Below are 24,000 nucleotides of genomic sequence, written 5' to 3'. Positions count from 1 at the left end.
ACTTTCTGCATACATTTTTTCAATGTTATGATAAATGGCCAATTTGTTAATGGAATGGAGACCTTGGTTAACTGGGCTTCTGCAGCTTTTACCCATACAGATCCTTTGAAGGGATGCTGTCATACTGATTGCTTTTACCTCGGAAGTTCACAGATCTCAGTCTGCTGAATCTGAAAGCACAAGCCTCTTCATTTCTGAGGAAACTACTTTAATGTTTAGGAAGTGAATTTTCAATGGTGTGTGTAAGAGCTATTTCACCCCTTAACTTTTCTTATGTTCAATCTTCTAGTACTTGTCCATTCTTTTTATACATGTATTAAGTAATTATTTTTAAAAAGGCAAATCTGTTTTCCTACTTTTTTTGTCTCTAGCTATGTTTTTTTCCATCATCAGTAATGACCTGACCTCCCTGTTTGTAAATTTGTGAGCTTCAGGACAGATCAACGGCAATTTAGTGCACAGTTTGTAAGTACAGAGATTTCAAAACCTTTTTTAGATATTTTTTTTTCCTTTTCAGAAAATATTAAACAATATCTCTAGACAAAAAAGCAAAAATGGTAGTAAATCTGCAAATAAAGAGGAGGAGGGAATGTGGAGAGGGAGGAATACTCCAGTCCAGTGAGCCTTTGAGTTTCTCTGATGAACCAGAAGGGTGTTCAATTTTTTTTTTTTTTAATTTATTTTTTTTCCCCTCTTGTTTATCTTATTTCCTTAAGGGAGCAGGCACTGAGGACTTTTTCCATTTCATTTTCTGTTGCTTCAGGCTTTCAGTCCATTCCCATAGTGACTGAGTTTTTTGAAAATCAGCCCAGAGCACACTAATCCGTAATGGCATTTTCATCATATTCTGTGCTGCAGTATTGCCATTGATACACTGCTTATCGTAAGGCTAAAAAGCCTGATGTAGAGACAGACTGACTGGAAAAGAATTACATGTGTATCCAAGAGATGGTTCTTTTATGGCTAGGTTAGACAAACAAGTCAGTGTAGTAACAGGTAGGTTTCTTTCCCTTCTTGTTTTGTGAAATATTTGCTTACATGCCCATAATGTTGTGCAAGTTTGAGTTTCTAGAAGTCCATAGCCCTTTTTTAAGACCGTAAAAGAAACTTGCTTCAGAGAAAGCAATGAAAAATTAAGTTTCAACTGATGTTTTATGGGCTGTCTAGATGTTTCAGTAGTCTGAATATTTTAAAATGCTTGCTTTTTGTGAACCTGAATTTTGTACGTATTTTCAGAAGACAATGTTTTATTTTACAAAAAGATTGAAAATAAGTTGAGGAGGTTGGCAAACAGATAGTCTTGTTGTAGCCCTTGTGCCTTAACTAGAACAAAAAGGAAGAGAGCGGTAAGAAGCTTGGTAGTGGATATTGTTGTATCTCTATGAATAAATCAGAACTAACCAGTGTATGAGTGTGTGTATGTGCATCTGTGCATGTAACAGTTGATGCACAGTGATGGATGTGTTTTGCTTTCATATAAAGTTGACTTTGCTATCTCTTGAGGCAGAAGCCTGCATTTTTGTAACAGGAGACCCCAGGTGGCAATGATCCATACTATTCTGGCACAATGCTGAATGGCTGTGGAGTGCACAGTAGGTGACTGCCTGAAATCCTAGGCAGAAGGCGATTTACTTATTTATGTTATCCATTTATTTTGTACTGCAGAAACACATTTTGATGGTCATTCTAGTCAGTTGCCCCTGCCCAGGTCTCAGTACCACACTTTTGTACTGCTTACCTATCCACCATGGTGTGGGCACAGAGGCGGTGGGTTAGCTCCAGCCTTGCTGTAGTGAGACAACTTTTCATCCTGTGCCTGGGCTGGGCTCTGCTGATACCTGGGATGAGATCCTGAAATACAGCACCTTGCTGTCGTAGGTCTCCTTTAGGTTGCCCTTTACCACTCTCGTGCTCGTTAAGGCGGAAATATGGAGTAGGAGGAAGAACATTTTTTTCTGAATCCTACTCTCTCTCTGATTTGTTCATCAAATCAGAGAGATTGGTTGCTTTTCTTGTCAGAACCCATTTTTTATTCAGCTTTGAGCATGCTGGAGTTGGTATTGGGACTGATGCTGTTTAAAATCGTTGTCTTGGACATGGACAGTGGGATTGAGTGCACCCTCAGCAAGTTTGCTGAGGACACCAAGCTGTATGGTGCAGTTGACACATGGAGGGAAGGGATGCCATCCAGAGGGACCTGGACAGGCTTGAGAGGTGGGTCTATGTTCAACAAGGCCAACTGCAAGGTCCTGCATCCAGACCAGGGCAATCCTAAGCACAGATACAACATGGTCAGAGAAAGGACTGAGAGCTGCCCTGAGAAGAGGGACCTGAGGGTGCTGGTTGATGAGAAGCTCAATGTGAGTCAGCAATGTGCTCTTGAAGCCCATAAAGCCGGCTACATCCTGAACTGCATCAAAAGCAGCATGGCCAGCAGGGCGAATGAGGTGATTGTCCCCCTCTCCTCTGCTCTCGTGAGACCCCACCTGGAGCACTGCTTTCAGCTCTGGTGCCCCCAGCACAAGAAGGACATGGACCTGATAGAGGAGATCCAGAGGAGGGCCACAAAGATGATCAGAAGGCTGGGGCACCTCTCCTGTGCAGACAGGCTGAGAGAGTTGGTGTTGTTCAGCCTGGAGAAGAGAAGGCTCAGAGGAGACCTTATAGTGGCCTTCCAGTACCTAAAGGAAAGCTGGGGAGGGACTCTTTGTTGGGGGTTGGGGAGTGATAGGATGAGGAATAATGGAGGAAACTAAGAGAGGGTTGATTTGGATTAGGTATTCATTAAAAATTCTTTATTTAGAGGGTGATGAGGCACTGGCACAGGTTTCCTAGAGAAGCTGCAGATGCCCCATCCCTGGGGGTATTCAGGGCCAGGCTGGATGAGGCTTTGGACAGCCTGGTCTGGTGGGAGGTGTCCCTGCCCATGGTGGGGGGTGGAACTCAGTGATCTTTTAGGTCCCTTTCAACCTACACCATTCTATGATTCTATGCTCTGATGAAGAGGAAGCATCAGCATTTAAGCTTCACCATGTGAGACAGAAAAGTAGCCAGGTGTAAAAACTAAGAAGGGATTTGCTTAGGTTAAATGTAAAACCAAAATATAGAGAATAGCATGTGGCATGAAGAGTGATCACACTTGTTGAAAGCATTTTTCAGTACTTATAATATTTTTTTGATCTAATCCATTTCTTACTGAAGTAATTCCAAAGTGATTACTTTGAGGAATCATTCTAAATGCTGTGTGTACTTCTAGAATATTACATGGAAAATATCGTGTTTTATTTATTTATTTATTTATTTATTTATTTATTTATTTATTTATTTATTTATTTTGGAGCTGATTATCACTGAAGAGCCTATAATTTGCATGATTCCCAGGCAGATACTGCAGGGATGGATATTTATTCTTTGTAGAGCCCTTCTGAAGCCAGTAATATATCAGTTGACTTCAGCCAACTTCCCAAGGCAACTTCGGAACTCCAGGGTCAAATGGCATGCATTGAACTGAATACTAGACTTAATTTAACCTTTCCATGTATGTGTGTGGAAAAAGGGATAAAAGTTTAATAAGGAAGGAAGTATATTTTGTTGTTATAAAGAAAATGAAATATTTTTTTTGAGAAAGAAAATTGACCTTTCTTTGAGAAGGTAAGTAATAGTGCAATGAAAAGGCTGACCACTTTGACAACTGGATGACTTAGGGGAACGGCCACAGTGAAATTCCTTTATAGTGACCCTGATAGTGCACTTTTTTTATGTTCACTCTCAATGACAGTTCAATATTAGCTAATCATGACTCTTTTGAATTTAAAGATTTTGCATATATAGTGTAGCATCATATTTTTAGACCTTTTTACATTTCTTTCAGTGATAACTTCCCCTCAGTACTGATGCGATCTATTAAAATGGTCGGAACTGTCAGTATGTATGAAAGAAGCAAGAATTTCCCATCAGTTTTTGAAAATATGTATGATAATTATATTTCCCAGTGTTTTTGCAAGTGTTAAGTGCTGTCAAATCTCACTGTTTAGTGCTTGTGTAACAAAGGAGCATGAAAATGTGGAAAGGGGCCATGCTGGTAGCAGTGCTGTCCATTACAAGTTTTACCTAAAACACTAGCAGGAAAACCTTCCTGTTTTGGTTCAGTGACTGTGAGAAGAATGTGCTTGACGTTAGTAGCAGGCTCACTCCTGCCTCTGCATAGTGGTCACTTCTGCTATAAAGCGATCTTTTAAAGTAGATGATGGTCCAAGTCAAATGTTAGTCCCCATTGTATGCTGGTGCAGTTTTTTGTTTACCTGGTGTTGTGTTGTATTTTTAATTTTCCTGGCACCTTTTTCATATCAAGAACCATTTTTTTTTCCTTTAGAAGTTATTTACAAGTGCCAAATCCTCAGCGAAAGAGATGGGGATCCGCTCTTGAGGTCAGAGCAAGGTCTAAGTGCTATAAGCTGTAAAGCATATGTTGTTCCACATTAGCTATTTGTGCAATGACACCCAGAGGAGAACTGAAGAAGAAACAATGATAGGTGGATCACTGAAATGTGTGAAGGCACAGGACAATTCCCATTACTCTACCATTAGAGGTAATGCATGGAAGGCATGGCTGCAGTAATAGCCAGAATGCTGTTTTGAAGTGGGAAAACACTTCATTCCCTCATTTATTGCATTAATCACACATGCAAAACCCATTTGCTTCTTTATGTATGAGATGAAAAGATGACCGTAAGTGCTGCTTTTTCTAATTCCATTTTTTTTATCTAAATGATTTATTTTTTAGCAACAATTGTTCAATAAACCTTTGGTGATATACTACATCTATTGAAGTGCTAACTGTGAAGAGCTTTTTCGCCTTTATTATTATTAATAATAATTAATTTATTATTATTATTTTTAAATAAAATCGATACCACATTCCTGTAGCCTGAGTTGATTTAGGATGTGCACTTTTTCATTTGAAGCATCTTTGGAAGCATTAGGTATGCTAAAACATAATGAGGAAAGCCTGTCATTTCCTGGGAAGAGCATATAAAGACCATAAAGATCATACATAACAGAGATCAGTTTTGTTATTCAGTTTCTGAGGAAATTTCAGTGAAAACGTTAAGCCCTGCTACTTTTAAAATATTTAAGATTTTCGCAACTTATTGGTCAGCTTACTTTTGAACTAATGAACATAAAAACAGAGCTAATTAATTAGCTTTTTCATCCTCAGAAAGAAAACTTTAAACTTAATAATAATTAAAGAAATTAATACACAGATGTCTTTGCTTTATGTGAAGGGAGGACAAAGAGCTTAGGCCATGACTTTCTGTTTCATTGCATAATTAATTCTTATATAGAAATCCATTTGCCTTGATGATGCCATTCCTCTTTTTCTGCTAGTGCGAGTTCATACCTTCCATTGAACAATGCTTTTCATGGAATCTCCCATGACTGTACCAATTGATAACTGGGGACAAACCTAGTCTCCCTGTCTTTCCTTTGCAAATATAGCGAGCTTTTCAAAGGCTTCTGTTGCAAGTAGGTTGAAGGAATCCAGCCATCCCAATGTAGTTCTCCTTCTTAGTAGTTCTCCTGTGTATTTCAGGATCCTATGAATGCTGCACCTTGAATCCTGCAGTGCAACAGTCCCTGTAGCCACTGGTAAAAAGCTGTGTGTATTTGCACTCTTTCAAGTCGATGCTTCTAGGCTATTCCTGAGTCTTATGAATGTTGCCAGTATTTCTGTTTTTCCCTGCTCTGCAGTGAGGACATGCAAGTAGACAGGGCAATCTGGAAGAAGAATGCACATACTGCGACTGCATGTTTTCCACTGCAAACCTGTGGCTGATTCTCCTTATGTTTTTTTTTTTTTTTTTTTTTTTTTTCCTGAGAATATGATATACATTGGAACAAGCTCCCTAGGGAAGTGGTCATGGCACCAAGCCTGATGGCTTGTTGAAGAAACATTTGGACAATGCTGTCAGACATATGGATTGATTTTTGGATGGTTCTGTGTAGCCAGGAGTTGGACTTGATATTCCTTGTGGTTCCCTTCCAACTCAGGATATTCCACGATTCAGTGATTCTGTATATACCTGTGATATTACCATGGTACATGCATGTATTTCAGACCATCAGAAATCTGCATGATGTGTAGTGCTGCATTTTGCTACTTTAGTGCACTGAATACAGAAAAGGTTAAATCTGAGAGTAAAGAATGTAGGCAGGCATGTCAATGCAAAGGCAAACACAAGAAAGGATGACTCTTGCTCATGTTATATATATCTTGAATTTTATTGAGACCAAACTAAAGGAGCTTAAGCACTGAAATCTTTATTACACTTTAGGAGTTGAGTGCAAGCTTCAGCTCCACAGCTCCATAAATTAGCATGAAGAGGTTCTTTTGTGATGTGCATATAACAGCTTGCATTGTAGGCTGTGACACTGACCTGAAACTGCAAAATGCTGCATAGTGTGTTTGCTTTTTTTTTTTTTTTTTTTTTTCCCTCCATCTTAGATGTGAACTTGTTCAGCCTCCATCCATAAAATGTGAAGTTAGGGGGGTCTTTGACCCTTTGCAGATTTGAGTTCTGAACTTTTAAAAATAAAACTAGTCAGATTTGCAGAGTTGGGGCTGTGATGCATAATAAATAACTTAAAAACACTATATTTTCCGGGAAGTATCCCCTAAAAACAGCATTTGAACTAATTAAAAAACAAAACAAAACAAACAAACAAAAAGAACCCATATTGAACTGAATTATTTACTGAATTAGAATAGCTTAACAAACCTTCTGAAAATTCTTCTTATGCATGTGTTCTTGAAAGCACGGAAGAATTTGTCATGGTAGCCTAAAAGTTTGGGTTGCTGGCCTAGAACCACTGAAGTTTATTCTATGTTTATTATAAGTTGGTTATGGTAGCACTCACGGTTAAGTGCTTTAGGTGTGGGACATCCTAAAGTAAGTTAATATTGAATGTTTGAAGGTTATCCTTGCTCTTCCCGATTTTGGATGGTAAAGCTGGTGTAGAGCCAGCCTCAACAATGTCTGTCAAAACCAAGTTACGTCCACTGATGTATGCATCCTTAGGTGTCCTTGTAATCTTTCCCTTCTGATGGCTCCTATCAGATGGCTCTGCTTTGATGTACCCTGTACAACAGCATCCTGGCAGTAGAGTCATGTCCCTGCACTGGGCTGTAAACCAAATGGCTGGCTGGGGGATTAAAGTGTTGTCCATATTTCCTTTGTGTGATCTTCAGGATATATTGGACCATGACTAATGGTCAGAATAAGACCTTGAATTTGCTTTGATCTTCTCTGAGAAGAAGAAATATGTATGGACGTTTACAGTTTGCATTTTTATTTCCTTTTTTGGTGTTTTGGAATGGTGTGGGGAGAAGATCTTAGACTTTTTTTTTAGCTTAGGACCCATGCATCAAGGAACTGGTGTACTTCCACAGTTAAATTTCTGAGAGGAGACATGCTCTAACATTCAGTGCTGCTGCTCTTGACATTTATTTTTTTAAAATCAGAATAGTACAAATATGCAACTTAGATTTTTCCATCGGTATACTAGGCAACTTTGCAGTGTTTTTGTCAGTAGATAAACTTCCTTGCACATCCCTAATACATCTCCTCTCTGGAAGAGTTTGGTTATATATTGTTCTTTACGTGACCAGGAGACAATCATTCCCACATTACAGTGAAAAGTTAATAAGAATTTATTCCATGATTCTTTGCACTGGGACTGATTCATTGTTCAAGATAGTCTGGAACAAGACTGTCTTCTGAATGGAAATGTTGGTGTTAGCACAGAAGATGAAATGGATTGATGATTAAATTATCAAGTGTCATAATGTCACTAAGCACCCAGTATTTTTGTTGCTGTGTTTTAGGGTGTTCAGTGCTAGTAGAACATAACAGAGAAGGACATGGAAGTTTGTTGTGCCTTGCTATACAGAAACATGAGTCAGTGGATTACAGTTTTTATTTATTTATTTATTTATTTTTTCACATGAAGATTGATAGGAAAGAAAGTGGCAAAACAAAAACAGTCAAAATGTAATTCATAAAATCTATGCAATTTGTCACTAATTTTTTTTATTACTGAGCACTAAACATTTTGAAAAGGAAAAACTACCTGATGTTTATCATAGATTATAAGAGTAGAGACAATTTATGCACTTGGTGTAGCTTTTAGACAGGAGATATTTTTCTGTATTGTCTTGGTTCTGCAGTTGAAAAGCAATGTTGATATTCTTAGCAAATCAGTTTTTCAGGAGTTTGTATTTTATTGTTTGAACCCATTAAGCCATCTCAATAAAATTTGGCATGCTCATTCCCAATTCAGATATAATGCTGAAACGTATTTTTCATTTTTTTTTTTAATTTAAAATTTTAAATCTCTGATGCAAACACCCTTTAAATTGTTTGCTTTTTCACAGTCTAGACATGAAAGTGTTACATAAGGAAAGAAGAATCTTTGTTCTTGACATGGATTAATATCTCTGTGTGCAGAAAAAAACCACCTGAATGAAGTCTAATTTATGTAGTCCTGACAGGATTCTGTTGAAGGCTGATTGTTCACTGATACTGTTTTGGTTGAACTAGTACATTTACTGCAAGTCATGCAACATATTTGCTATTCTTTTCCAGTACTTCCAGTAGCAAGTAAAGGGAAATCAACCCCAGAATTGCAAGGCTGGCTTACATATAAAAACAAATTGTATTTACACAGTGCAGTTTGCTTCCTTATTTACTTTCTGGTGTCTTGAGGAGGGTAGGTTTTCCTTAGCTTTAGGCTCATGTTTTGCTTGTTATTTTTTTTACAGTTTAACCAGAGTCTTGTCTAATTGTATGACAGCTGAAGCAACAATTCTAATGCCAAAATGGGAGCTGTCAACATCAGTCTGCTAGCATCAACCTTTACACTAGGTGATGTGCAACAGGAGACAAATGTTGCTGTGGAGAAAAGTAGGATGGTTGCTACTTTGTGCAGTTGAGAGGTTGAGGTTTGCTCCTGTTGTAGCTCTTGTTTTGGAGTATCAGTGATTTGTCTATTGGTGATCAGAGAAAGAAACTGAAAATGATATGTGAGTTGTTAAGCTAATGTGTCTTTTTGATGTGCACTATGTAGTTATCTGATAATTTCACAAGCAGCAGAAGCTCTGTGTTGTAGCCTTCTGTTAATTTTGAAGCTTTCCAACAGAGACTATAGGTCAGAGTAGCAGGTGATGGTGGGTGAAGAAAACTGGGAAATGTTCTAATTTAAAACAGAAGTCTAAAATGGCCAAATGGAACACAGTGGGTGGAATTTCCACTCACTGTAGTCAGAATCTGTTTTATAAGTTAGCAGAGGTGTTTTTTTTTTTTTTGTTGTTTTTTTGTTTTTTTTTTTTTTTGAGGTTGGAGAACTTGATGAATATGAAATTCAGCTCATGTTCCATGCACAGCTCTTAGGATTTCCCTTATTTCTGCTAGCAGAGAGGAGAGTAGGGGAGACACACGTTTTCCCCCTTGATGTGGGGTAGATTAGATAGGTGCTGTGGCACAGTGAGAAGGGGACCACAGATATTGCACAACCAGGGCTGACATCTGCCTCTCTGCCTTCTGTTTCACTAATCTGTCATTAATTTTTTGGAAATGTGAGCTTGAGTGCAATGGCAAGTGTTGCTGCTTGAGGTCATGGCATATGTGCAGTCAACAGAAGCCAGTGCAGAGGAGCTTTTGGGTTATGGGAAATTCCTCAAAATGTACACAGAGAAAAACTACACTGAGAAAGGAGCTGAAAATTAACTGTATTCAGCAGAGTCATTCTCTTGTCAAACAATGGCTTTGCCCTGCATTTTTAAGAAACTTCAAGTCTGTATCTCTCGCCTAAAATTAAGTATACAACAAATTAACTGCTTTCAGCATAAATTAGGCAGCTGAACTAATTATCATGTGGGATTCTCCTTGGATCTTTGTTGTCCTGTTCATAATTTTTGAGAAAAAAATTAAAGTCTAAACTTTATAGCTGTTTAAAATACCAGAAACTGTTGTGATGGTGAAGTTTTGCATCATTTTAAAGGCTGATGCTGAAAAGCAGGGTAGATGTTGCTTGGTTGGTCTGGAAAAAGTTTCGCCCATTATGGTGCTTCAAGTTGGCAGCTCAGTTTAGGGACCCAGTAAGATAAGGATGAGACTCTATTCAAAACCTCTTAGCAAAAGTTGTGCTTAAAACTTTGGAAAGGGTTCAGGTTCATGAGAAACTGGATATTATTAAATATGACAGCACATATTTTTTAAAATAACTGTTTTTGAATGCTGTCAAGTAGATCATGGTCTGTCATTAAAAATCATTTTGATGAAAGGAGATTGTTCTAGGTAGCTCTTTTATTTTAGTACTTTTATTTTAATAAAAATGGTTGTAGGCAATTATGGTACTCTTTGATGCTGTTCAGTTCAATTGAAGCATGATTTGTCCAAGTTTTTTTTTTTTTTTTTTTAAACTTATAATACAGTAGAATAAACCAGAATTTCAATCTCTCTCTCTCTCTCTCTCTTTTTTTTTTTTTTTTTTTTTAAGCTGTAAACTACAACTGACTGCTTCAGCTGAAGACATGCTATAGAAAAATGTAATTATTGAGCCTGACAAAAGATAAAGCTGGCTAGTATAGGACATAAAATGGATAAAATTGTGTTTACTGAATTTTACAGACAGCCCAATGATCTAATTGCCTTCTCTAATTTTAGAATCCTTTAATCTTTTTCACTGACATCTTTTATATATTTATGTAAAAAGGTGTGTCTGTGCATGCATGCATAGACACAGATGCATAAAAAGTATGGTGTATATCTGTGTGAGAGGTGTCAAAGATGCATTATGAGCCAGGCAAGGAAGTGCATTTTATCACCGCAATACCTGATGACATTTAGCCTTTTTGATCCATGAGGTATTACTATTCTAGGATCTTAAAATTAACATTTCAAGACTATCATCTCTTGTAGTCCAAGACAACTACAGATGAGTCTGTGTGGCAGTGACTCAGTGGGGTCACTGTATAAACAGGTAGTCAGTCATATGTAGAAATAAATATCGACAGATAATTACTGGAACATCTTTCAGCCACATGGTGAAGCTATGCCCTTCCCTTCACTTATTTCTGATGGCTGTGCACTGCTAATATCTTATGCCTGCTTTCGTGCCATGCCTGTAGCTCATTGCAAATCTTGGAGCTTGGTAGATTAAATTCATTTAGTTTTGGTTTTCCACTCCCTGTCGAGAGAAAGTTGAGTGAAGACAAAACTGCAGAGCACCCTGGCCACTGGGAGTCCTGATGTGCTCTTCTCACCCATGTGGGCAGGGGCTGGACACCATCTGCTGTGTGCCAAAGAGGACAATGGGCAGGACTGGAAAGGTTGGAGAAGACTGGGTGCTGGAGACAGGGCAGCCTGAGAAAAGCATCTGGGCAATACTGACAGACATGGTTAAAAGTTGGTTTAGGTACTCCTGTGTGGAGCCCAGAATTACACTTGATGACCCTTGTGGCTCCCTTCCAGTCTGGGATGCTCTGTGAGAGGGAGTGTCGGTGCTCAGGCTTGATCTCCTAGTGATAGGGGACCCTCTGCCTTGTCCAGAATATTTGGTGTGGTCTGGGAGTTCAGCATCTGGAATACTGTTGTGCTTAACTGTAGTGCTTTTTCAGCTGATTTAGGAATCCAGTCCTTTCTCTCAGGCTGAGCATGTGACCGTGGATGAGTTTGGGTTACTGACAGAAATGTCCATGCTGTTGGAGTCTTCCCATGCCTCTCTGTCTGCCTTCTGCTCATGTGTGTACGTAGGGCCCACGACCAAGTGTTGTTGCTGCATCCCAGAAGAAGCGTGCAAAGTTACTGAAAGACTTGTTTACTCTTTTAGCAATTCCTGTGCTGGGCTGTTTCTTGTTTTCTTTCCTGAAAGTCCTTTTTTTTCCTTTGCTGTGTTAGGTAGAAGGAGAAATCCAAAATGTTGCTTTGTGCTGTAAGACGAAACTACCTTTCTATCTTTGGTGTCATCTGCGGTTTTACACATCTTCTTCAATCTCAAAAGAGAAAATCATTATAAAATTACTGCATGATGAGGTTTTACAGTCAGTTTTGGCGCAGCAGGTATGAAGCTGTCAGAGCTCTGCTTGTTATAATCTGCATATCAACATTGTGATGGCTTTTTTTTATATATATTTTTCTCTCTCTCTCTTTTTTTCTCTCTCTCTCTTTTTTTTTTTTTTTTTTCTTTCTCATAAGCCCATATCAGCTGTACCTGATCTGGGTGATGACCAGCTTCACCCAAAAGGGAGTTCAGAAGGGAAAACGTAGCTGTAATTTCTTCCCAAATTACAGGATGTTCAGTGCAGTTCTTTTAAAATTTTTAGGGGAGAAAAAGAAGCATTTTGTACCTGGGGATGATATTCAAAACTGTTCACCAGGTTACTCTGTTTTCTTCCTGACTTCTGCTGTGGCTCTGCTTTAACACTGAATGTGACAGGAATGACTAGAAAGAGAAGCCTTTCTAGTGCAACAGGTGTCCTAGGAATAGATGTACAATATATTTACGGATGTTATTGTTTTTTGTTAAAATTTTTTGACTGGCCTTCTCCCTATGCCACTTTTTTTGGTGCTTAAGTATCTCTAAAACAAGTACCCATTTATGAGCTTTGACCTTCTTGAAGAGATTTTCTTGGGAGAACTATGCACTGCTTCACTGTCTCACTGCCTATAGAACATAGTTTTCACTATGCGTCTTTCTTATCCAACAATTAAAAGAATACAGGTGTTCCTGTTCAGTAACTTCCTCTGTTTTTTGTTTTTTGTTTTTTGTTTTTTTTTTTTTCTGATTTTAATGGGTTATCTTCTACATGTGTTCAGCTGTAATAGGGAAGAGGGACAATTAAGGGAAACCAGTTAGTGTTTATAAGGATCTTTTGCATATATGCCATAACTGAATGTTTTTTAAAATGCTTCTGTTAAATGTCATCTGCTGCGGAGCATGTCAAACAACTGTGTTAGTTTTGTTTAGACATATATTCTGAGTTTTAGTTTAGAACTAAACTGTTGTAAGACAGCAAAATGTATTGTGAATTGCCATCCACAGTGTTTTTGTGAGATCACGACTTGTACTGGGAAAAGCTAGCTGTGCTATGAGATGTCATTTTGTATGTAATTCAGGGCTTTGCTTTCCTTTTTCTAGGTGTAAGAAATGTTTGCAGTATCATATGATTTATTTCAGATAAATCAAGAGTAACTACTACTGAGAACCAATCAAGTATCAAGAGTTCCTGATTCAGTCAAAAAACATGCATTTTAATAGTGTATATGTACTAAGTATCAAAGATGTAGAAAATAGAGCAATTACCGTAACAGCAAAAAGAAAGGTCAGTTTGTGTTTCATCTTTCCATTACTCTGCTGACTTAGTGGAAACAGGGAGTCTGGGCAAAGGACAAAAAATGAAGACAAATCTGACTGAGTAAGGGAGAAGAGTGAAATCTAGTAAGAGAAACAATTCATTTGCTATGGGATCTGTAAAATGTATTGCTTTATTATCTTCTTTCTGCAGCTGCAGTTAATGGAACAATCCTTTGCTTGGATTTCTGCCACCTATTATTTAAAATGTTTGTATTGTATCTTTTGTAGTGATATTTAAAATAAATGAAGAAGTAAGTTCTGTTTTAAATCTGGTTTATATCTAATTGTTCTTCAAAGAATCACAAAATATTTACCATAACTCTAATATCATGGGTGATGATTAGAAATGAAAGGGGGATTTGTTCTGACTGTGCTATCAAATAGAGGTATTATTTTAGGTAGTGCTAATGAGGCAGTTCGTGTGTCTTTCAAGGACTGAATGACCTCCATAAAAAGAGAAAGAAAGAGAAAAATCAATCCGACTCCCCCTACTACAAAAAAAAAAAAATAAAAAAAATTGCGAGCTGAGAACATTTTTCTTGGCACAGAGACAGAAGCTTATATTGCACAGAGAATGAATTCCTCCTCTGATGCCAATAGCTGACTTTTATTAAACACATTGGGGTGCACTGGTATAGGCACTTTGTCCAAGGAACGCTTCTGGAATACCTCTATTCTCCATAGTTTTTAATCTAACATAAATTTGCTTTTCTGAAAACTGGATGTATAATCTTGCAAATTTCATGTTTGTTTTCCTTCTCAACAGGACTTTAACATCTGGCAATTACAAGGATGCAGGGGACAGGAGGGGGAAGTATTGATGAAAAAGTTCATTTTGTGTTATTATTTCTTAGAGGAAAATAAGTTCATATATGTGTGTGTGTCTATAAAGCACTAGTTAAGCAGTTTGGAGATACATACATACATACATATATGGTGGTAAAAAATTTCTTTCTTTCAGTTCACTCCATGCCTAAAGAGTATAACCAGATATATAGCAAGTGGGAAATGACTCAGTGTGCTCCTTAAAGTTATGAAATTTCTGCAGTCAAAACACATGGGAAAAGTGAGAAAGTATAGTGTAATACTGATAAAGACCAAACAGTTTTCTTGTAAAAGGAGTTATTTGCCTTGGATAGGTGAGCCAGATAAGTATTTGAAAGATGAAGTGTGTTGATGAATATTAAATTACTAAGAGGTGGGAGGGACTTTTGTGTCCCCACCCTCTTCCAATCTATAATAATCTTTTTGGATATCCTCTGAAGGTATTGTGATGGGTATCCTCTGAAGCATTATGATATGATTATATGGTATGACTATCAGACAGCTCAAGCGCATGGCATGGTGAGACTTCTTCAGTTACTCAAAAGTTTTCACCTAGGCCTTTATCACATTAGATTAGTGCATGCACTGTACTTTCAGCTGGTTCACTGGGAGCTGTAGAGTTCATCAGCGTGGCTGAGGGTCTTGCCTGTCAGGAGACATTATCTCTGATTTGCAGCACTTAGAGAGATTCAGCGTGCTTCTCAGTTGATATTCCCAGACCACTGCCTACACTTGTAATTCTGGAGTAATCCACATAATGGTGGCTTGGACTCCCATAATATCTAGTTATATATTCTGCTTTTTCTGTAAGTTCTTAGCCTCACACATCACTCTGATAGCCTTTCAAATGGGCATTAATTCAGCACTTTTCCTGTCTCTCTCCAGGGATTATCTTCCATGATCTTCCATTCCTTTCTCCTTCCTTTCCACCCTGTGCATGCACAAGCAGTGTTGTAATTCCCCAAGGAGAGTGACATGGGGCATAACCCCAGCTTTGGAGAGATGCCTGGAGGTGCCATTACCAGGGGCTTCAGTTGCCCTGTGGCAACAGCAGCCACATAGTTCTGTTTATCTGTTTATCCAGCTTGCCCTTCTCTGTTGCGGTCCTGCTTTTCTGTTTAGTGTGGAAACAGCAGTGTGGCTGCTCCTGTGTGACCCTCACCATGGCTTGGGTTCAGCATATTCAGCTGAGCTCTGAAAAACAGCAGGGTGTTCTTGTCCATCACCAGTTTAAATGTTTTCACCCACTGAAAAGATTGCCTGGGGTCCAGATAAGTGTTTCTGCCTGGGGTCCAGCGAAGTGTTTCTGACCATCAACCTGTACCTGGCGAAATCAGGAATCTTTTGTCTAAAACCTGATTAGGCTTTTAGGTTTCTTTGTAGGTAGGGGCTGAGACCTCCTTCTTGGGGTCTGTCATTTGGTTTGCTGGATGGGGTGCGATGGTGCGGCTAGCTGCATCTACCAAGTTGGTTTTGATTTTCAGGATACAAGAAAAAAGGCAGTGTTAGCTTTGTCAAACAATACTGGGAATTGTGTAAAATGATCGGAAGTTTTGTTGACAGAAGCACTCAGTTCCTTTTAAGAAATCAATAGTGCCTCAGTTGGCATCACGAATCCTGCACTAATGGAAGCTGTTACCAAAAGTGAGCAGTTAATGCTGCAAGCCTTCTGTGAGGCCATCACTTCAGGGACATAAAACCTAAATGGCCAAGTATTACCCATGTGCAGAGGGACAGGAAACAATGATGAGTGCTCTCTCTAAATGAGTACTGCATTTGTGGTTTCTTTAGTGCCTGACTGGTGGCAACTTTAGAGAACTGTAGTATGTTAACTATAAATACTTCTTTTTATCATTTATAATATGGTCGTGGTCCAGAGTAATTTACTTGCAAAATAGCAGTAAGGTCAAGAGCTGATTGCGTGAAAGCACGTTCCCTCTCTTGTTATCTGTTTTCACTCCTGCCATCCAGATTTTACTATATAGTAGAATACAATTTCCGTTTTACATATGATTTTGTACTTATGGTAGTTTCCTTTGCATGGACTGGCATAGTGGAATTTTTCTATGGTGTTATTGTTTCTTTTTCTCTTTCATCCTTTATTATTTGACCAGTATCATCCTACAATACCCTCTAATTCAACAGAGGGCAAAATACACTGTTGTGTGGATGAAAAATACATAACCTCAAACAATGTCCTTCATTTCCCAGCTGAGATAGCATGCAAGAGGAGCCGTCTTCGACAAATTTGTTTATGACCTCGCTACAGGAGATACCTGTGGGTAAATTTTCAGTGCTGCGTGCATTTGGCTATGCAGTTTCATTTAAGATTAATAGAGCTTCCACAGCTGCACTCACACATACAGCCTTGTCATTGCTCTCTACATTTTCCTTCACAGCATAGACACTTTTCTCCTTTTTTCCTTGCTTTCTCCCTTATCCTTAAGTTGTGTTTGGCTATTTGTTGCCTAAATGAAAGAGTGGGAAGATAGACAGATTTAATTTAGTTCTATTAATTAATTTATAGCACTTGGGGCTAAACTGATAATTAATTAAGAGCTCAGAAATTTGACTTTAAAGACTGCTATCTTTGTAAAAATGATATTCTTCAAAACTCATTTCAGCTTAGGAAATGAGTTTGAAAAGTGGAGAAGTACCCTTTATGAGTGAAAAATTGTCATGTTACCTCTGTTAATTTCTGGCATTTCTGCTAACATAAATCCACTGGACATTTTGCAGAGTGTAGGTGTACGATTTTGTTGTTTTGTGTATGTGCTTCTTCCTTCCCACCCTCCAAATAGCTCCTGAAATTTATCTCTTGAAATATTGCACTTTGGAGTAAACTCACTATAGTTTCTCTTAAGTTCATATCTTCTGTTATCACTGGGGAGAAATACAACTTTACTACAGAAATCTGGGAAAGGCAAAGCCTGCAGTTCAAATGCTTTTGCAGCTTAACTTTTTTTCACTTTTTTTTTTTTCTTTTTTCTCTCTCTCTCTCTCTCTCTCTCTTTTCTTTTTTCTTTTTTTTTTTTTTTTTTTCTTATTTTCTTCTTAACAGCAAAAAACCATAAAAGTTCATTTAGAAAAACAAATTCTAGTTTGCAGGCTTGTTTAAGACTTACTTCCTGGGTGAACAGCGTATATCATGGAACCAGAGGTAGAAGAAAGCAGCTGAAGTCAGAGCCTTAGGCTAAGTGCTCCTGTATGCTTATGCAAATTGTAAATTGCTCAGCTTCTCATATGGGATGAATGCCTTTTTACAGTGTAACTGTGGTAATGGTGGTTTGTCTCTAACTTGAGGTGTTCTTGTGGGCAAAGGTTATTGCTGGTGACTGCTGAATTCTCTATGAAATACAACTCTGATACTTTCGCTTGTTTATTCACATCCCTCCCTTCCTTTTCTCCCAAGAAGCCTTTCTTGCTTCAAAGTGGGGTAAAATGAGATGAAAATTCAACTTTACTTCCTGCTTTACTTCCTGTAGTTTTGAGTGAATTGGTGCTGTTGCATCAGTGTGCATTTCTACAGCATGTGTGCCTGTGAAGGCCTCTGCCGAAGCCATGCTGTGAAAGCATAGCAACTAAGCACATATTCTGGTCATAGTGGGGGGGCTTTTCAGGAATGAGATGCACTTATCTACTCACTTCCTGAAGATGCAAGTACAGTCTTCCTGTAGTGAGTCTTGGTACCATAAGGTACATTTCTGTTTTGTGCACTAAACACAGTAATGTTTAGTTGTCACTTTCCTCCTTAGAGGAGGATTTTCCAGTACATCCCTCAGATCCTCACATGTCCTGAGCACGTCTCATCATGCAGCTTCATGTGGCTGACATTTATAATGGGGTGGTATAAGGACTGGATTTCCAACAGTGTAATAGACTGCCACTTTTTCCCTTCAGTTAAAGAAAACTAATGAAAGCTTTGCTATTGCTGGCATGTTTTTTTATTTATCCTTATTTTTGATTTTTTTTTTTAATTATTATTATTTCTCCTGGGTAAGACAGGTGATTCAGTTCATTGGAAAGACCTGGGATGTACGGGAGTAAAACCTTTTTACAAAAGCTAATTCCATAAAGTTTTGTAGTTAAATGAGTAAACTTATGCATAAGAAAATGTATTTACAGACAGACTTAAGAAAAAAATTCATCCTCACCCACATTCTAGTTTTAGGAAATGTTTATACAAATTAAGGTTGGGTAATTGAATAAACAGAATGAAATATATCATTTGCAAGAGCTAAGTAATACAGGGTAGTATATGGAAAAGCACATTTGTAATTAAATAAATGCCAACTGCTTTATTGCAGTGGTTTTTTTTTTTAATCTTTTTTTTTTTTATTAGTACTAACATTTCACCCCTCCCCCCATTTCAGGTTTGTAGAAATACAATTATTTCCTCACTGTAAAGAAAAGAAAATTCTATTATGTATCCTTTGCTTCTAAAATGAAATCTGCCAATTCCAAATCAGGTTTTGATAAGAAAATTTCCTTTCTCCTCCCCAACTTTAATTAAAAAAATAAATACAGCTGGCCTTTATTACAGTTGACAAAACTTTCCAGTTAAACATGTATAATAGATCTCCATTGTATTTGCAAGTACTTTAAAATATTGGAGGATACCAATTATGAGAAGGCAGAAAATCCTTTTGAAGGGTTATAGCATTTTACTTCAGCAATGAATCGTGAGTGCTTTTAATCTTTATATTTCAAAGGGATTATGCGATGTCCAGTTCTTGCTAAATGTCTGCAGTGGTGTGCTCCTATTGCTGTCTCAAAAGGTAGAGCAGTAAGGGCTAAGGTTACCAGTGCTTCTTCCATCTCGTGAGTACCTGCAGTTACGTGTTGTCCCAGTGACTCCATAAACCAAAAAAAGCTGTGACAAGTTTGCTCTGGTTCTGGGGGTTGTCAGTGTTAGGGTTGGCCATTACCATCTTGGAGCTGAGCCTGTTCCACCTTGCTGCCTTCAGCTGTTGCAGGTTTGGGATCTTCTCTTGATCTTCTTTTGTTGCTGCTGTTTGGGCAGGACTTAAAAAATCAGTTCGAGTACTTCACAGAATTCAGGCACACCAAGGTACCTGCCATCTTCATGCTCTTGTTACTCCCTGTTCAGGTCCCAAGATGTTGATTTTAAGCCAGGCCTGGTACACTGGTTAGGTAGCATGAGACCCAGTCCACTAGTGCTGCTGGGTGAATTTATCACTGTGCCACTGGAGACAAAAACAAGCATAGTGACAGCTGCCCCAAAACTGAAATTAATGGGGAATTGCACCCAGGTGTCATTGTACAGCTGCATTTCATTTCTGTGTAGGACAAGAGGCCTCAGTACCGAGTCACAGAACAATTATGAGTGAAATGGCAGGAGTGTGCCTGCTGGGAGTTAAGGTGTTTCTCTCACAAAAAACAGAGCAGTATTTTGCTGTGTCCAAATAGGAATCAGAAATAAAAGAGGTGGCAGGTGAGGAAGCAGCTTAGCTGTGTAAATTTCTGTTGCTTTTTGTCAGGTGTTATGTTGTACTAGTTCAGTTTTCAATGGGTAAAGTTGCTTTTTGAGTTATGTTTTTACCTTCTGGGAACTTATTTTTTCAATCTGTTTTTCTGGGCTGGTTAGGTTTCATTCAGTGGTGGTGTTATGGTTGTTCTTGAATTTAAGTATTTAGGATTTTTAGGTCCACAGAACTTAGAAATAGAGAACTTTGAAATACGTCACACACTAAAGAAAATGAACATCAGAAAATCAGACGTTATTCCTGTCTTACCTGAGAGCCTGAAATTTTCAATATTTAAATGGAATTGGTTTAAATTATGGCTTTAAATAAATTAGTTTAATTACAGCTTTATTTTTTGGGGGGTAGATTTACATTAGTCTAGCAAACCCTCTGGTATGTGAGCAGCTTTACATAGAGTTAGTTGCTATTCACAAAAGGAAAGACACTTGTAGGATGGGGTTTGAATCCCCCCTGCACAAATAAATGCTATGCTTAGAACTATGTGCTGCTGCTTAGTGATGTCAGTGTCTTCCTGACTGATAATAAGTGCAGCTGGCAGGGCTTCACTGGTTAGGTAACAGAAGTTTAATCTGCTCATGATGCTTCCTTGTGACAACATGCAGATAAACAGACCCAGAACTTCACAGTGAAACAAATGCAAACAGAGAAGTCATTCCACTGAATGTAAGATTTCAAACTTTTATAAATGGTGTTCCTCTTACTTTCAGAATTGTGAAACAAGAACAAATATTTTGTGGTCTCATTTTACATCATCAGAGAAGGCTTGAATTGGCAGAACCAGATACACTCTCCTCTGATTTTTTAATGTGCACAAAGAAACTAGGAATTAAAACAAACAAACAATAAAACAATAACAACAAAACTCAAAAGCAAGCCCAAGTTTGGAATATTACTCTTGTGTTAGACTAAACGTGCCCATGAACCACTGAGACCTTTGGACTATTTTCTGCATAATAAAGGAGTTACCAAGGAACTGGGTTACTCAGTCATGCATTTGTAGAGTTGCTGAAATGGAAACAGTAATAATAGTATCTGGCAGTGAGTATGAAACATCTCTGCAGCGTCTTCCTCAGTTCCTAGAGCTGAGGAGTAAAAGGCAGGCAAAATTGTCTTGTGAGTCCATTCATCGATGGAGGACTGTATTTGACTATGTTCTGTTGGAGCGGAGAATGTCCCTGGTTTAAATTTCTGCCAGATCTGCAAGTTTAATTTAATACATACTCGTTCCTATAGAAAATAAAACTTTTGATCCAACTTAAAATCCAGATTTTAGCAGTTATCTGCAATCCCTGTTCAGGGATTCTGTCATTTATATTGTATTATATCCCTTGCATGTGTATAGGGGTTTGTTGTGGCATTTTAGTGGTATTAAGGTCAGATACCCAAATGCAGCCTGAGGAAGAACGTATCTGTCTTGTTTGTGCCTACTTATCTAAATAAAAAAAAGATAGCTATTCAAATTATTTATAGGAATCTCCTAAACCTTGTTTCCTGTGCATGTGTGAAAAGGATACATTATAGGACCTGAAGGCTTTTTTGAAAAAAACACTTTTCATAGAGTATGGGTCAGAGAAATCTGAGAGAATGTATATCTTGTTTGAGATGACTGGATTTCAGTTAACAGACCTAGAGAAAAGTGTCTTAATTAAGTTCTTATTCTGTTATGGAAAACAATGCACTGATTGCAATCTATAATATTTTGGCTCTTTTGCTTCTATGTTTTGGTGATGGTTGTTTCTGCCTGGGTTGTTTTTCTCTACTTGAGAATATTTGATATTTTCTGGGTGAGATATGGTATAATTATCAGCCTCAAAGCTTTTAGAAGTCTGACTTGATTTTTATTCTCAGATTCCTGTGGTCTGTTGCTGACATTTTTCAGTGGTATTTCAAATAATAGCTTTTTTATGATGTCATTTTTGTCTTGTTCTGACAAAGTTCTGAGATGCAGCAAAAAAATATTTTTGGAAGCAAACTGCTTTATTGGTATAACACTTAAAAAAAAAAAAAAAAAAAAGAAGATCATGTAATTGGAAAGCTATATAGCAACTGTGTGAAGTATCAGGCAATATTTTATATTCATTATTCTGTGACCCAAATCCATTCTTGTACTCTGTTGTGGATGACTGGCAGTTCCTAATTTAATTTATCCATATTCTTTCACAAATTAGGATAAGCTTTGGATTTAATGTATTCTTTTGTACTATACTATGTAATAAGTATATCAAAGAGCACAGGAGACAGCAAAGATTATCAGATGCTAAAGCTCAGGAGAATTTGGAGCATTGTTAGAGACATCTAGAAAATGTTTATGGATGCTGTTTGCAGTAAACAAAATGAACAACCATTGCCAACTCTTGACACACAGTTTTGAATTCAGACTTGAGGTCCTCTGTGCCACACCGAGTATTTGTTTTTTGTGTGTGAAATATGATCAGAATTTTTTCAAATGCCAGCTATTTTGAAAACATAATAGTGGAGTAATTAAAACAGTATTTCTAATGAAAGCATATTATGTACATATCTATTTAACAACTTTTGTCAATTTAGAATCTTTTCTTAAATCTGGTAATGAAAGGTGGATCTGGAAGCCTGACTGAATAGTGCTATTAACTGAAGTGTATATTAACACAGGGTGGACATATTAACTAGTCCCTTTTATTTATTTCTGGAAGGTTTAAGGATTTGTAGAGCATGAATTTAGCTTGGAGGCTTTTGTTTGCTCTTTTTTGTTCGGTTGATTTCTATCATCTACCTTTCAAGCAAGAAAATTAGGGCAGCAATTCATTTAAGAAAGGGAGCTTTGTTATTGCACTGAAAAACACAGTATGTGTCCTAGCCTTTTATCAGATTCCTCAAGAACTTAAATGTTTTTTTATGATTATTTATGTGGATGAAGCCAAGGACTTGTTAAATGAATGGATTGGAATGTGAACCTATAGAGTTGAGTAGATTTATTGACTATTCTTCCAGTAATGCCCTTTACTACTGTCAGATGAATATCTGATTAGTCCATTTTCCACATTTACAGTGTTCTAAAAATTGAATTTATTTTATACGCTGTCAATAAAATCTATTTTCATGTTCAACTGTACCTGAGTCACTTAAGAGCTTTTATTCTCCAGTATTATTTAGTTCATTGGATGTTTATCTTAAAAGCATGTGGAACTGTAGTTTCATACGTGTTCATGTTTTTTCTTACTGCCTATGTATTGAAATGTCACTGTGCAATTCTTGCCTTAGTATTTTGATGCTCTTTCTTGTAGCAGAGTCATATAAGTTCACAGAGACTTCTAAGATTTTAAGCTAGAAAATACTTCATTGAGATACAGACATGAAGGAGATTTTTAATTTCTCTCAGTCACAGGGAGAGCAGTAATCTTCTTTAAGTACTTTCCAGCCTTTGATAAAAGCTTTGCCTTTTAAAGAGAGTTTCCTCCATGCTGTCACTAGCATGCCCTTACCTGTAACTGCATACAGTATGAAAAGCCAGTGTTCCTGTTAACCATTCCTAACGCCAAAGAAGTAATTTTTTAAAATGTCTGGAGGCTAGAGAGAAACAATTACAAAAGGAAATAAGTTGCTACTGTGTTGCAAAGGAGGAAGGTAGCTACACTCAGTGCAAAGCATGAGGTTGAATGAGCATGTACAGAAACTGACAAACTGCGTTAACACCTCTTGCCACTGGCTGTTTAAAAATAGGAAAACAAAGTGCAGAAATACCATGGTGCAGATAAGACAGAGATATCCTCTGGGCAAGGTGTAACATGTAGAAAAGTAAAGGATGCGTAGTGAAGGATAAATACATAGGAGGTAGAAGGGAGCAGAAGAATGGAGTGTTGCAAGAGGGTGGCTTATACAGTGGAGAGAAAAGCAGAGGCCCCACACTGAGGAAAAGACATCTGGTGAGAAATGAGTAGTTACTTGCGGCTGGACGTGATCTCAGAAGGACAGAAGGTCCATGGGGAGAGGAGACGGACGGTGCAGCAGCCACTGGTGCATGGGAAAGGCTGTGCAGCACTCTGGTGGTGGCTTAACTGAGGGTGCTTTCTATTTAGTTTATCCATTGATGGAAGCGGAGGGACAAACAACCATATCCATGAAATAGAGTGTATTAATTATTAATTGAAAAAGTAACAAAACAGTTATCAAAATAGTGCAGTGATTTTCTTGTCTGTGTAACATTCCAGTCTTGAAGCACATTATTTTTTTTATATATATATATATAATTTATTTTTTTTTGTGAAGTAGCAGGTCT

At 37.8% G+C, this 24,000-nt stretch overlaps 1 protein-coding gene across 3 annotated transcripts in view; it reads left to right on the top strand.

Annotated features, from left to right (window-relative positions):
- Positions 1-24,000, top strand: part of FRMD3 (FERM domain containing 3) — a 149,356-nt gene that overhangs the window by 37,227 nt on the left and 88,129 nt on the right. Inside the window, exon 1 of one of the 3 annotated variants that reach the window (XM_068666861.1) lies at positions 19,574-19,693. The exons of the other annotated variants lie outside the window; for them this stretch is intronic. The gene's annotated coding sequence lies outside the window, so the exon portion shown is untranslated. Of the gene's footprint in view, positions 1-19,573; positions 19,694-24,000 lie in introns of those variants that run through there. 3 annotated transcript variants of the gene reach the window in all.

The sequence above is a fragment of the Anas acuta genome, chromosome Z (assembly GCF_963932015.1).
Source record: "Anas acuta chromosome Z, bAnaAcu1.1, whole genome shotgun sequence".
NCBI classification, from domain to species: Eukaryota; Metazoa; Chordata; class Aves; order Anseriformes; family Anatidae; genus Anas; species Anas acuta.
This window is presented reverse-complemented; position numbering and strand designations above follow the sequence as displayed.